Below are 12089 nucleotides of genomic sequence, written 5' to 3'. Positions count from 1 at the left end.
GAGTATCCTCCTGCTTGTGAGTCTCGTGGCTGAGACGCGGGCGCCATCTTGGAATTGTGGCCCCAGGTCACGGCGGACTGAGCTGCTGGACATCCCGGTGTGCTAGGACTGCTCCCCGTGCTATCCCCGTCTGAAGCGGGCTTCCTTCGGGACCGGTTCCTGCGCTAGTGCGACTCGTTGGCTCGGGCAGAGCGGAGCTCCTGGCTTATGCGGCCATATTGGGAGACCCGCGCATGCGCACCTTCACACCAGAGCTTTTTATGGCTTCATAACAAAGGGGGTGAATACATACGCACATGCCAATTATCATTTTTTTATTTCTGAAAAATAGTTTTTATGTATATATTTTTCTAATTTTACTTCACCAACTTAGACTATTGTGTCCGGATCCATCACATATAATTCAGATTAAAAAACATTGAACTAAAGGCTGTAATGTAACAAAATAGGTAAAAAGCCAAGGGGGTGAATACTTTTGTAAGGCACTGTAGCTTGGGTTGTCTATTTTCCAAAATGGGGTCATTTGGGGGGGGGGGGGGGTTGTGCTATTTGGGCCCTTAGAAAGCCTGAAGTCTGTGATTGGTTTTTGGGGTCCTGTATGTGGTTAGACTGCCAAAAAGTTCCACACATGTGGTATCCCTATACACAGGAGAAGCAGTAGAATGTATTTTGGGGTGAAATCCAACTAATAACCATGCCATGTTTGAACAATATATCATTTAGTGACAACTTTCCCAACACATGGCAAAATATAAAATATTCCATGGACTTAACATGCCACTCAGCAAATAGCTTGAAGTGTCTTCTTTCCAAAATGGGGTAATTTGGGGGGATTTTGTGCTATCTTGACATTTCATGGCCTCCAAAACTGTGATAGGTAGGGAGGAAGGGAAATCACCATTTTACGCCCTTAGAAAGCCTGAAGGCGGTGATCGTTTTTCGGGGTCCTAAACCCGGCTAGGCTCCCAAAAAGGCTCACACATGTGGTATCCCCGAACTCAGGAGAAGCAGCAGAATGTATTTTGGGGTGTCATTTCACATATGCCAATGGCATGTTTGAGCAATATATCATTTAGTGACAACTTTGTGCAAAAAAAAAAAAAGTTTGTCATTTTCCCGCAACTTGTGGCAAAATATAAAATATTCCATGGACTCAACATGCCTCTCAGCAAATAGCTTGGGGTGTCTACTTTCCAAAATGGGGTCATTTGGGGGGGGGGGTGCTATCTTGGCATTTTATGACCTTCGAAACTGTGATAGGTAGCGAGGAGTGAAATTAAAAATTTACGCCCTTAGAAATCATGAAGGTGGTGATTTGTGTTTGGGGTCCTGTACACAGCTAGGCTCCAAAAAAGTCTTACACATGTGGTATCCCCATACTCAGGAGAAGGAGCAGAATGTATTTTGGGGTTCAATTCCACATATAACCATGGCATGTGTGAGCAATATATCATTTAGTGACAACTTTGTGTAATTTTTCATTTTTTTTTGTCATTTTTCAATCACTTGCAACAAAAAATAAAATATTCAATGGGCCCAACATGCAATTTCCTTGGGGTGTCTACTTTCCAAAATGGGGTCATTGGGGGGGGGGGGGGGGTGGAGGGTTTGTACTGCCCTGCCATTTTAGCACCTCAAGAAAGGAGATAGGCAGTCATAAACTAAAAGCTACGTAAATTCCAGAAAATGTACCCTAGTTTGTAGACGCTATAACTTTTGCACAAACCAATAAATATACGCTTATTAACATTTTTTTTTACCAAAGACATGTGGCTAAATACATTTTGGCCTAAAGGTATAGCTAAAATTTAGTTTATTGGATTTTTGTTATAACAAAAAGTAGAAAATATCATTTTTTTTTTTTAATTTTCGGTCTTTTTCCGTTTATATCGCAAAAAATAAATATTGCAGAGGCAATCAAATACCTTCAAAAGAAAGCTCTATTTGTGGGGAAAAAAGGATGCAAATTTTGTTTAGGTATAGCATTGCATGACCGCGCAATTACCAGTTAAAGCAGCGCAGTGCCAAATTGTAAAAAGTGGTCTGGTCATTGAGTAGCCAAATCTTCTGGTGCTGAAGTGGTTAAAGAAGAACTTCATTAAAATGGTCAGGAACTGCATAGCAACCAGCAACTGTTGAGACAATGAAGACTTGGGTGAGAAGTATATAATGTACAGTACTGTGTATATAGTACAGGAGTGTGTAATGCAGGAGAGGAGTGCAGAGTGTATGTCGGCGGTTAGTATGTGCAGGAGAGGAGTGCGGAGTGTATGGCGGTGGTTAGTATTGGCAGGAGAGGAGTGCGGAGTGTATGGCTGCGGTTAGTATACACAGGAGAGGAGTGTGGCATGTGTGGCGGTTAGTATACGCAAGAGAGGAGTGCGGCATGTATGGCGCTCAGTATATGCAGTTGAGGAGTGCGGCGTGTATGGTGGTTAGTATACACAGGAGAGGAGTGCGGTGTGTATGGTGGTTAGTATACACAGGAGAGGAGTGCAACATGCAGGGGGTATGAATGTAGATGGTGTGAATGAGCCCTAATTCAATGCTCCATCTCTGCAAGGCCCATTGGACAGTGTCATCATGCAAAGAGGCAGCAACTGATGTTAGCTGCAAACACCTTCCTACCACCTTTCTGCACACTCACCTCCCTTCTGTGCCCCCCCCCCCCATCTTACCTTCCCATACACATCCTGGAAAGAACTAATGTAGTTGTTAACATTTCCGGCGGGATCTCCGAGGCTGGGCAGTCATTTCTCTTCCCACTGGCACATATTGGGAACAGCAGAAGGCAGTAGAGGTGGCTCTGCCTCCAGCTTTGAGCTCACTCTGTGGTCGCGGCACAACTAGGGAGAGCACACTCATTGGGATCACTACAGAGTGCTGGAGAAGGGAGGGTGGACCCCATGGAGATGCCGAGGGTGGAATGCTGTCACCAGAGACTGACAAGCACAGGGCAGGCTCCAGAGGTAGCGAAACTCTTCTGCAGCGGAAGGAAGCTGGTTAGGAGGAGCAGCTCGGCTGCATATGGATGAATCTATCTCTCCATATATCTCCTGCATCTGCTGAATGCCTGCTCCTTCTCCTCTCCCTCCCGCAGGCATTCAGTGGCTGCAGGAGGTATATGGAGAGATTGATTCATCCATATGCAGCCAAGCCACTCCTCCTTTCCAGGTGCACAGGGGGGCCACACAGGCTACGCCCCTGCTACACGGCTCCTCTTACCAGGCAGGAAACTGGAGCTGAAGGCGGAGGTGTCCTACACTGAAGCCGGGGGGGGCAGAGCTGTGGGGAGCTGGAAATCCAGGACTCCAGCCTTGATCCGCGGGACCCCGGGACTGACTTTAAATCATGGGACGGTCCCGCGGATTCCGGGACAGTTGGGAGGTATGGGTTGGGGGATCTCTATTGGAGATGAAAGACACTGTGGAAGGATAGGGGATATGCAGGTGGCTGGAGGCCCAGCAGCCAGCCATGGCTTGATGGTTGAGAACCACTAAGTTAGAGCATAGCCAGACAGAAAGTGGTGGAAGTGAAATGAGGCAGAAGAGGCAACAGGGTTATTAAACAAAGGGGTTTATTTACTAAAGCTAGAGAGTGCAAAATCAGTCACACTTCTGCAGAGAAACCAATCAGCTTCTAGCCTCAGCTTGTTTACTTAAGCTTTGGCAATAAAATCTGGAAGCTGCAGAAGTGTGACTAATTTTGCACTCTCTAGCTTTAGTAAAAACAAAAACAAAATACTGTAAGTATCCCTTGAAATAAAAAAAAAGAATATGGTTAGTGATTGTAATACAGATTGTTTTTCTTTCCAAAACTCCTGTACCTCAGGTCCCCACAATTTTCTAATGTATTTTTCTTTGCTGCCATAGCTGATTTGTCTGCTCAGGAAAGCAATAATAAATTGCCCACTGAATTCTGTGTTTTAAAAGCCTGTCCCAAATGCTGAAATGCTGACGTTGATCAATGGACATTCCGGTTAGCAGCAATGCACTGCATGTTGCAATGTATTTTGTACATTTTTCACTCTGTTTATTTAATAGAAGTAAACAAGTAAAATAAGAGGTGAGATGTATGAGACCAAAGCTGTTAAACAAGTTCTTTGCTGTGGAATTTAGCACTAAATTTGCTGCAGTTCTCAGTTTTGAGGAATTTCCATTTTAGTAAACATGGCGAATCTTTAGTTAATTTGCTTTGCACACTCAAGCTTAAAATAAAGCTGGGCTGGCTAAGACTGGTGGATGTCTTAGCTGTTGTACTGTGCGTTTGGAACTCAATGGAACCGTCTCTCCAACTACACCGATTTACTGGTTTACAATGCCAACAGTCACACGTGCAGTGAAATACCCATTCCTTTTGCAAAATAGAAAAGGAGACCCACTCTGTTTCATTGTGTGATAAAGAGTGCTTGTCACGGGCAGATACATCGGTTGTATACTGTAGCCTTGGAAAAATTGTATTGCATAAACATGTAGAGTTCACGCTGAAGAATTGCTGCTACGTCTTAAAACCCAAAAGAAAATTAAAAAAAAAAAACAAAAGATATTTGGTGAAGCAGAGGTGGAATTCTCATGAATTTTTACAACCTAAAAGATGTGTATCATTTGGAGCCTTACCAATCCCTTGGAAAGTGTACGCTTAAAGTGGTTGCAAAGCCGAAACAGCTGCAGATGGGAGTGGACGGTGCATGTGTGGCTCCAGCCTTTTTCACACATCTCCATTAGGTCATTTTTGATGTGACGGTTTGGATTTTTTGGTTCTTGTCTTTCATTATGATCTGTTGGAACGCCTGGAGAATCATATATTGGGTATCTGTCCTTTCCATCTTCCCTGCCTCTCTACAACTCCCGGGTAGAGTCTAATGTGCATCTGGGATGGCCCCCCCCCTGGCCTGTTATACATTTGGAAGGTTCATCTATTGGATTTTAATTATTTTATTTTCAAAATATTTTATTGAATTTTCAAGAAAAAGCATACAAATCATCAGCGTTAAATGAGGGAATGTAAAGCAAAATAATTTGCACCCCCTTGGGGTTACAAGTCCAACTTACGACAGTAGATATGAGTATGTCTCTGGTCTGTGACCTTACATTAATACCTTTATGGACCAAAATTCGTTCACTTAAACCATAGAACCCTGAAACTTGAGAGGGTTGTGAGGGGGGGGGAAGAGAGACCGCCTGCACCCCAAAAGGGAACACACTGTGCCTGAACGGAGCACTCCAACTATCCCCTAGCACCCCCCTAGTTAACACTACAGATCTCTTGGCAACGAACAAGGAAATAAAAACCTACGTCGTATGCTTACCCTGGTAGCGAGACTCCCAGGGGTCCCTACTATGGTTTGAACAAAAACTGGCAAAACATTGTCTTGATAAATCATCCTGACAAATAACAGAAGAGAGGAAAAGAAAAGGGTAGAAATGAGAGGGGGGAGAGAGAGGAGAGAGTAGGGATTTTAATTATAGGTTAATTACACTACTTTTTGGATAGATTCCATAACTATATACAGTGGGGCAAAAAAGTATTTAGTCAGCCACCAATTGTGCAAGTTCTCCCACTTAAAAAGATGAGAGAAGCCTGTAATTGTCATCATAGGTATACCTCAGCTATGAGAGACAAAATGTGGAAACAAATCCAGATATTCTCATGGTCTGATTTTTGAAAGAATTTATTTGCAAATGATGGTGGAATATAAGTATTTGGTCAGTATCAAAAGTTCATCTCAATACTTTGTTATATATCCTTTGTTGGCAATGACAGAGGTCAAACGTTTTCTTTAAGTCTTCACAAGGTTGTCACACACTGTTGCTGGTATGTTGGCCCATTCCTCCATGCAGATCTCCTCTAGAGCAGTGATGTTTTGGGGCTGTCGCCCTCCAAAGGTTTTCTATGGGGTTGAGATCTGGAGACTGGCTAGGCCACTCCAGGACCTTGAAATGCTTCTTACGAAGCCACTCCTTCATTGCCCAGGCAATGTGTTTGGGATCATTGTCATGCTGAAAGGCCCAGCCATGTTTCATCTTCAATGCCCTTGCTGATGGTAGGAGGTTTGCACTCAAAATCTTACGATACATGGCCCCATTCATTCTTTCATGTACACGGATCAGTCGTCCTGTTCCCTTTGCAGAGAAATAGCCCCAAAGCATGATGTTGCCACCCCCATGCTTCACAGTAGGTATGGTGTTCTTTGGTTGCAACTCAGCATTCTCTCTCCTCCAAACACGACGAGTTGTGTTTCTACCAAACAGTTCTACTTTGGTTTCATTTGACCATATGACATTCTCCCAATCCTCTTCTGGATCATCAAAATGCTCTCTAGCAAACCTCAGACGGGCCCGGACATGTACTGGCTTAAGCAGGGGGACACGTCTGGCACTACAGGATCTGAGTCCCTGGCGGCATAGTGTGTTACTGATGATAGCCTTTGGAGCCCCAGATCGAGGGAGATTATCAGTGGTCTTGTATGTCTTCCATTTTCTAATTATTGCTCCCACAATTGATTTCTTCATACCAAGCTGCTTGCCTATTGCAGATTCAGTCTTCCCAGCCTGGTGCAGGTCTACAATTTTGTTTCTGGTGTCCTTCTACAGCTCTTTGGTCTTCACCATAATGGAGTGTCTTTTATACTGATAACAAGTTCAAACAGGTGCCATTAATACAGGTAATGAGTGGAGGACAGAGGAGCCTCTTAAAGAAGAAGATACAGGTGAGAGCCAGAAATCTTGCTTGTTTGTAGGTGACCAAATACTTATCTTCCACCATAATTTGCAAATAAATTCTTTCAAAAATCAGACAATGTGATTGTCTGGATTTGTTTCCACATTTTGTCTCTCGTAGTTGAGATATACCCATGATGACAATTACAGGCCTTTCTCATCTTTTTAAGTGGGAGAACTTGCACAATTGGTGGCTGACTAAATACTTTTTTGCCCCACTGTATCCCTGTGTGTTTCTCCTGAGGAAGCCAAACGTTTACAGGATCTAAGCACAGACCATCTTGATTGATGAACAACATCAACTCAGTTGTCATATGTTGATGTCAGGTCTTTTCAAACTTGAAGGTTTCTGAATGCCATTTGATTATGTATCTTCACTGTTGATATACATGTATAATGATATGTGTTTTATAATAATATATGTATTTTTTCATGTAATAAATTTTCTTATATTTTACCTCGATGCTGCGACTCAATAAAAGTTCCATGGGCAATAGATAGTTGTGGTGTATGTACTAATCAGGTCTGAAACACAACTGGTACCCATTTCATACAAGCGTTCTTGTGTATAAGGTCCCTTTCACACGATCAGACCGTTCAGGTCCGCCTGTCAGTTTTGGCGGCGGACCTGAACGGGCGCTCCATGTTAGCCTATGGAGTGACAGATGTCAGCGGACGGCTGGCCCTACGTTCAGATCCGTTGCTGGCAGATCGGATCGGGTGAGATCTGATGAAAACGGACATCCAATCTCTCCATAGGCAGCAGCGGCGCTTGACAAGCCCCTCCCCACTCAGTGAGCAGAGAGGGACCTGTCATCCGCCGGCTCAGCGGAGATCAACGGAGAGATCTCCCGCTGAGCCGGCGGACTGAGGCGGACTCCGTGGAAGCGGAGTCCGCCTCATTTTAAAGAGGCCTAATATGTTTTTGGTATACACTATTTTTTATTATTGGTATGGTGCTGACTTTGTGTAGCTGTGGCTTTCTACAGAAATATTTATATGTCAATGGAAAAATGATGGTGTGTATTAACACATGGGTGGTCTACTTTGAAAGCAGTTTCTGTCAGTCTTATGTAACATGCAAGCAGCCTCTGACAGTCGTTACTAGTGCTGGGACAAGGTCATCCAGCGCCCAGAGCAAAGATGGCAAACATGTCCCCCCCATGTGTACTCAAATTGAATGTCCTGGAGCTCCCTACTGGCTGCTGACATTTTTTGCTGGTTGGCTTCCAGGTACTGATCCTCAGTCATTCCTATTGGTGGGGCTAAGATGATGCCAATCCTGTGCATGTGCAGGAGTTCATTCATCTTGACATTGCCAAAATTATACACAGAGCTGCACATGTGCAGCTCAGTGTACAAATAGTAGAGGCAGGTAAGAAAATTTAGAAGAAGAGACATAGTGTACCTCTTGAGCACCCCCACCCCCATATGTACTCAAAATTCACACTTCAATCTCAGCATGGCACCCACTGGGAATAAAAGCAGCTTCTCAGAGAGACAGAAAGAATCCTTAAAGTAAAAATATACTCACCTTCTCTCAAGTGCAATGTCCTGGAACTCCCTAATGGCTGCTGACATTTTTGTCTGGCTGGCTTCCAGGTACTGGTCTTCAGTCAGTTTTATTGATGGGGATGAGAAGATGCCAATCCTATGCATGTGCAGGAGTTCATTCTTCTTGCCAAAAATGTACACTGAGCTGCGTGTGTGCAGCCCAGTGTACAAGTAGTAGAGGCAGGTAAGAAAATGTTATGCAGAAGAGACAGATATTATATTATATTATATTATATTATATTATATTATATTATATTATATATAGGAGGAATTAAGGGTGTTGAAGGCCTCACACCAAACACTACTGACAATTACTGCATAATAAATCAATACCTACTACGTCTACAATTGCCCCTTACTTTTATCAGCACCAATGATCAATATGTCAAGTCAGATTCAGATTTAAAAGAAAATGCCCCCAAAAAAAAAAAAAGATTGCACATCTTCATCACCAGTAGCAAATGAAATTCAGCTGAAAAGAGCAGACCATAAACTGCACTACCTACTACTGTATCCACTCTGCATCTACTGTTGGCTGCTATGCATGGCCATCCCACCACCTAACAGACCTGTAGCACAAAGTCTAGGGAAGTGCTACAGGTAATAGCTGGACCGGCAGGTGGGAGCAGAAGCCGACAGAGGATGCAGGAAGTCCCAGGACTGCCCAAGCAGATCTAAGAATAAAGACTTACAGGTGACAGATGGGGACAGAAACTGACAGGTTTGGTCCTGTCGCTGAGATGCAGGAATAGCCATAGCTCCCAACATGTCCCCCCTCAACACTGTGCCCCCAGGAAGGTCCTCACCCCCCCTTCAACACTGTGCCCCAGGCAGGTGGTCCTTGCCCCCCCCCCCCCCCATCCAATGCCCTGGTCATTACTTACATGTGTTCAATCTTTTAAAATATTTGAACAGTACCCACACCCCTTTGGTCAGTTTCTGAGGCCTCCTTTGATCCCATTTACTTGCTCACTTGGTGAACTGTTAAGACATTCCTTAGACCCCTTTAACAACTCACTGGAGAAGCATGTCATTTGATCCAGAGGATCAAGGATCTACTCTGAACATTTGCTTACCACAACTACAATCCAGGTTAACTATCAGGATGAAATAATCCATTTTTTTTAATCACTAAATTATCTTTTTTTTAATATTTCAATTTCAAAGATACCAGTCTCTGGGCCGCAACACAGTGGTGTGAACTGCCTTCATAGGAAAGCAAAGCAAATTGTCTTGTCTTTGCATTGAGACTGTGCTTGGGCAAAACTGCCCAGAGCAGCAAAACACATATATGGCGTGAACAGACTCTTAAAGATGACTAAATACAGGTCTGGACAGCTGTAAAACATATTTTAACATAATATTAACTACTGTATATCCTGATTGTTATGAAATGTTTTTATTGGATTTTAGTGTGTACAGGACCTCTTCAAGGCCTTTTCCTCTGTCAAGTGTCATGTCTCCGAAGACATCTGAAAATAAAGCGTGGCCAGCACTGTGTATATTTACCTTCCTCTCCGTTCATTCAACATCACAGGGCTGCTCTGAGAGCTAGAGATAAAGGCAAATGATTGTGCGTTTAAAAGCCAGAGGCACTGACATTTCATTGCGCTCTACAAGAATGACCCGAATGAAGGTTGTGAGTCGGAGATATGAGATTCCCTCGGAAAGCACATGGCACAGAGGTGAGCTGGGAAATAATACCTCTGGGCCTCTGTTTACTTTACAGTTAGAAAACCGAATGGCCAGCTGTGCCTAGGAATGCCTAATGCATTGACCTCATTCCGATTTTCCTTGTATGCACAAAATGAACCTGGATTTCTGCAGAAACAAGGAAAGGTTCTCTTTGCAAGGACCAGAGAGCTAGAATAAAAATATATACAAAGAAGGAATGTAAAACTTGCCATAAATGGTTAGAGTTTCATTAGAAAAATTAGATTTTCTAATGACTGATGGGGACAAATCAACTATTGTTTTTGACTGCAGTAGAGAGGAAAGTAAAAAGGTGAAAACCAACAAAATTCTGTTAAAGTGGCTCTCAGTCAGAGAAAAAAAAATCTTAATTATTGTGAAGTTGTAATGTGCACATTAGGAAAAGTTTTAACTCGAATAATAGCTTTTGAGAAACCCTTTCCTTCCTTTAAAACCTAACTCCAGAAATAGCCAAAATTCACTCTTGCAGTGGCTCCCTCTCCCCCGGCACTGCGAGAGTTAAATGCATGCTATGTCTAGGGGGGTACAGTGCGGGCTCCATCACTTACTTGTCTCCCCACTCCAGCCTCTTCTGGCATGCTCCTCTGGTCTGTTGGCGAAGACTCCGTGTCATCACTTAAAAATGTGACATTAACCCTAGATTGTATAGTGCAGAAACTGGAGTGCAATCTTGGCTGGTCTCGACTTAAAGAGGCAGCTTCCGGGGACTGCTGGAGGGGCTGTGCTGGAACGAAAAAAAGGTAAATATCTCTCTTTATTCCTCTACCCCTAGACGTAACAAGCATTTAGCCCTTGCAGTGGGGTGTGGCCCCATTGCAAAGATACATTTTTTGATATTTCAGGATTACATATATTATAGGCATGCAAGAACAATACAAACACAGGTTTCTACATGGTATATGTAAAACTGGATTTTAAGCAGAAGTGTATATATATATATATATATATATATACACCGTACACACACACACATAAAGTACAACCCCTGGCAAAAATTATGAAATCACCAGTCCCTGAGGATGTTCCTTCAGCTGTTTATTGTTGTAGAAAAAAAGCAGATCACAGACATGGCCAAAAACTAGGCATTTTAAATGGCAACTTTCTGGATTTAAGATTTACCCGCTTTACCTACATACTAACAAGCAGATTTAATCTGATGCAGGTGTTAGTGTTTGTAATGAAAATTTACAGGGCGATTCCATAATTTTTTTCTCAGAATTGAGTGATTCCATAATTTATTCCCTGTGCTTGTTCTATAAATCTAACTGTTACTGGCTACCACAATTATTTTTCTTGATTTCTTTTAGTGTTTCTTAAAGACAGAAAGTTGCCATTTGAAATGCCTTTAGTTTTTGGCCATGTCTGTGATCTGCTTTTTTTCTACAACAATAAACAACTGAAGGAACATCCTCAGGGACTGGTGATTCCATAATTTTTGCCAGGGGTTGTATATACAGTATCTCACAAAAGTGATTACACCCCCTCACATTTTTGTAAATATTTTATTATATCTTTTTATGTGACAACACTGAAGAAATGACACTTTGCTACAATGTAAAGTAGTGGGTGTACAGCTTGTATAACAGTGTCAATTTGCTGTCCACTCAAAATAACTCAACACACAGCCATTAATGGCAACAAAAGTGAGTACACCCCTAAGTGAAAATGTACAAATTGGGGCCAATTAGCTATTTTCCCTCCCCGATGTCATGTGACTCATTAGTGTTACAAGGTATCAGATGTGAATGGGGAGCAGGTGTGTTAAATTTGGTGTTATCGCTCTCACTGTCTCATACTGGTCACTGGAAGTTCAACATGGCACCTAATGGCAAAGAACTCTCCGAGGATCTGAAAAAATGAATTGTTGCTCTACATAAAGATGGCCTAGGCTATAACAAGATTACCAAGACCCTGAAACTGAGCTGCAGCACAGTGGCCAAGACCATACAGCGGTTTAACAGGACAGGTTCCACTCAGAACAGGCCTTGCCATGGTCGATCAAAAAAGTTGAGTGCACTTGCTCAGTGTCATATCCAGAGGTTGCATTTGGGAAATAGACGTATGAGTGCTGCCTGCATTGCTGCAGAGGTTGAAGGGGTGGGG

The sequence above is a fragment of the Aquarana catesbeiana genome, linkage group LG03, assembly GCF_042186555.1.
Source record: "Aquarana catesbeiana isolate 2022-GZ linkage group LG03, ASM4218655v1, whole genome shotgun sequence".
NCBI lineage: Eukaryota > Metazoa > Chordata > Amphibia > Anura > Ranidae > Aquarana > Aquarana catesbeiana.
Note: the sequence above shows the minus strand (reverse complement) of the source record.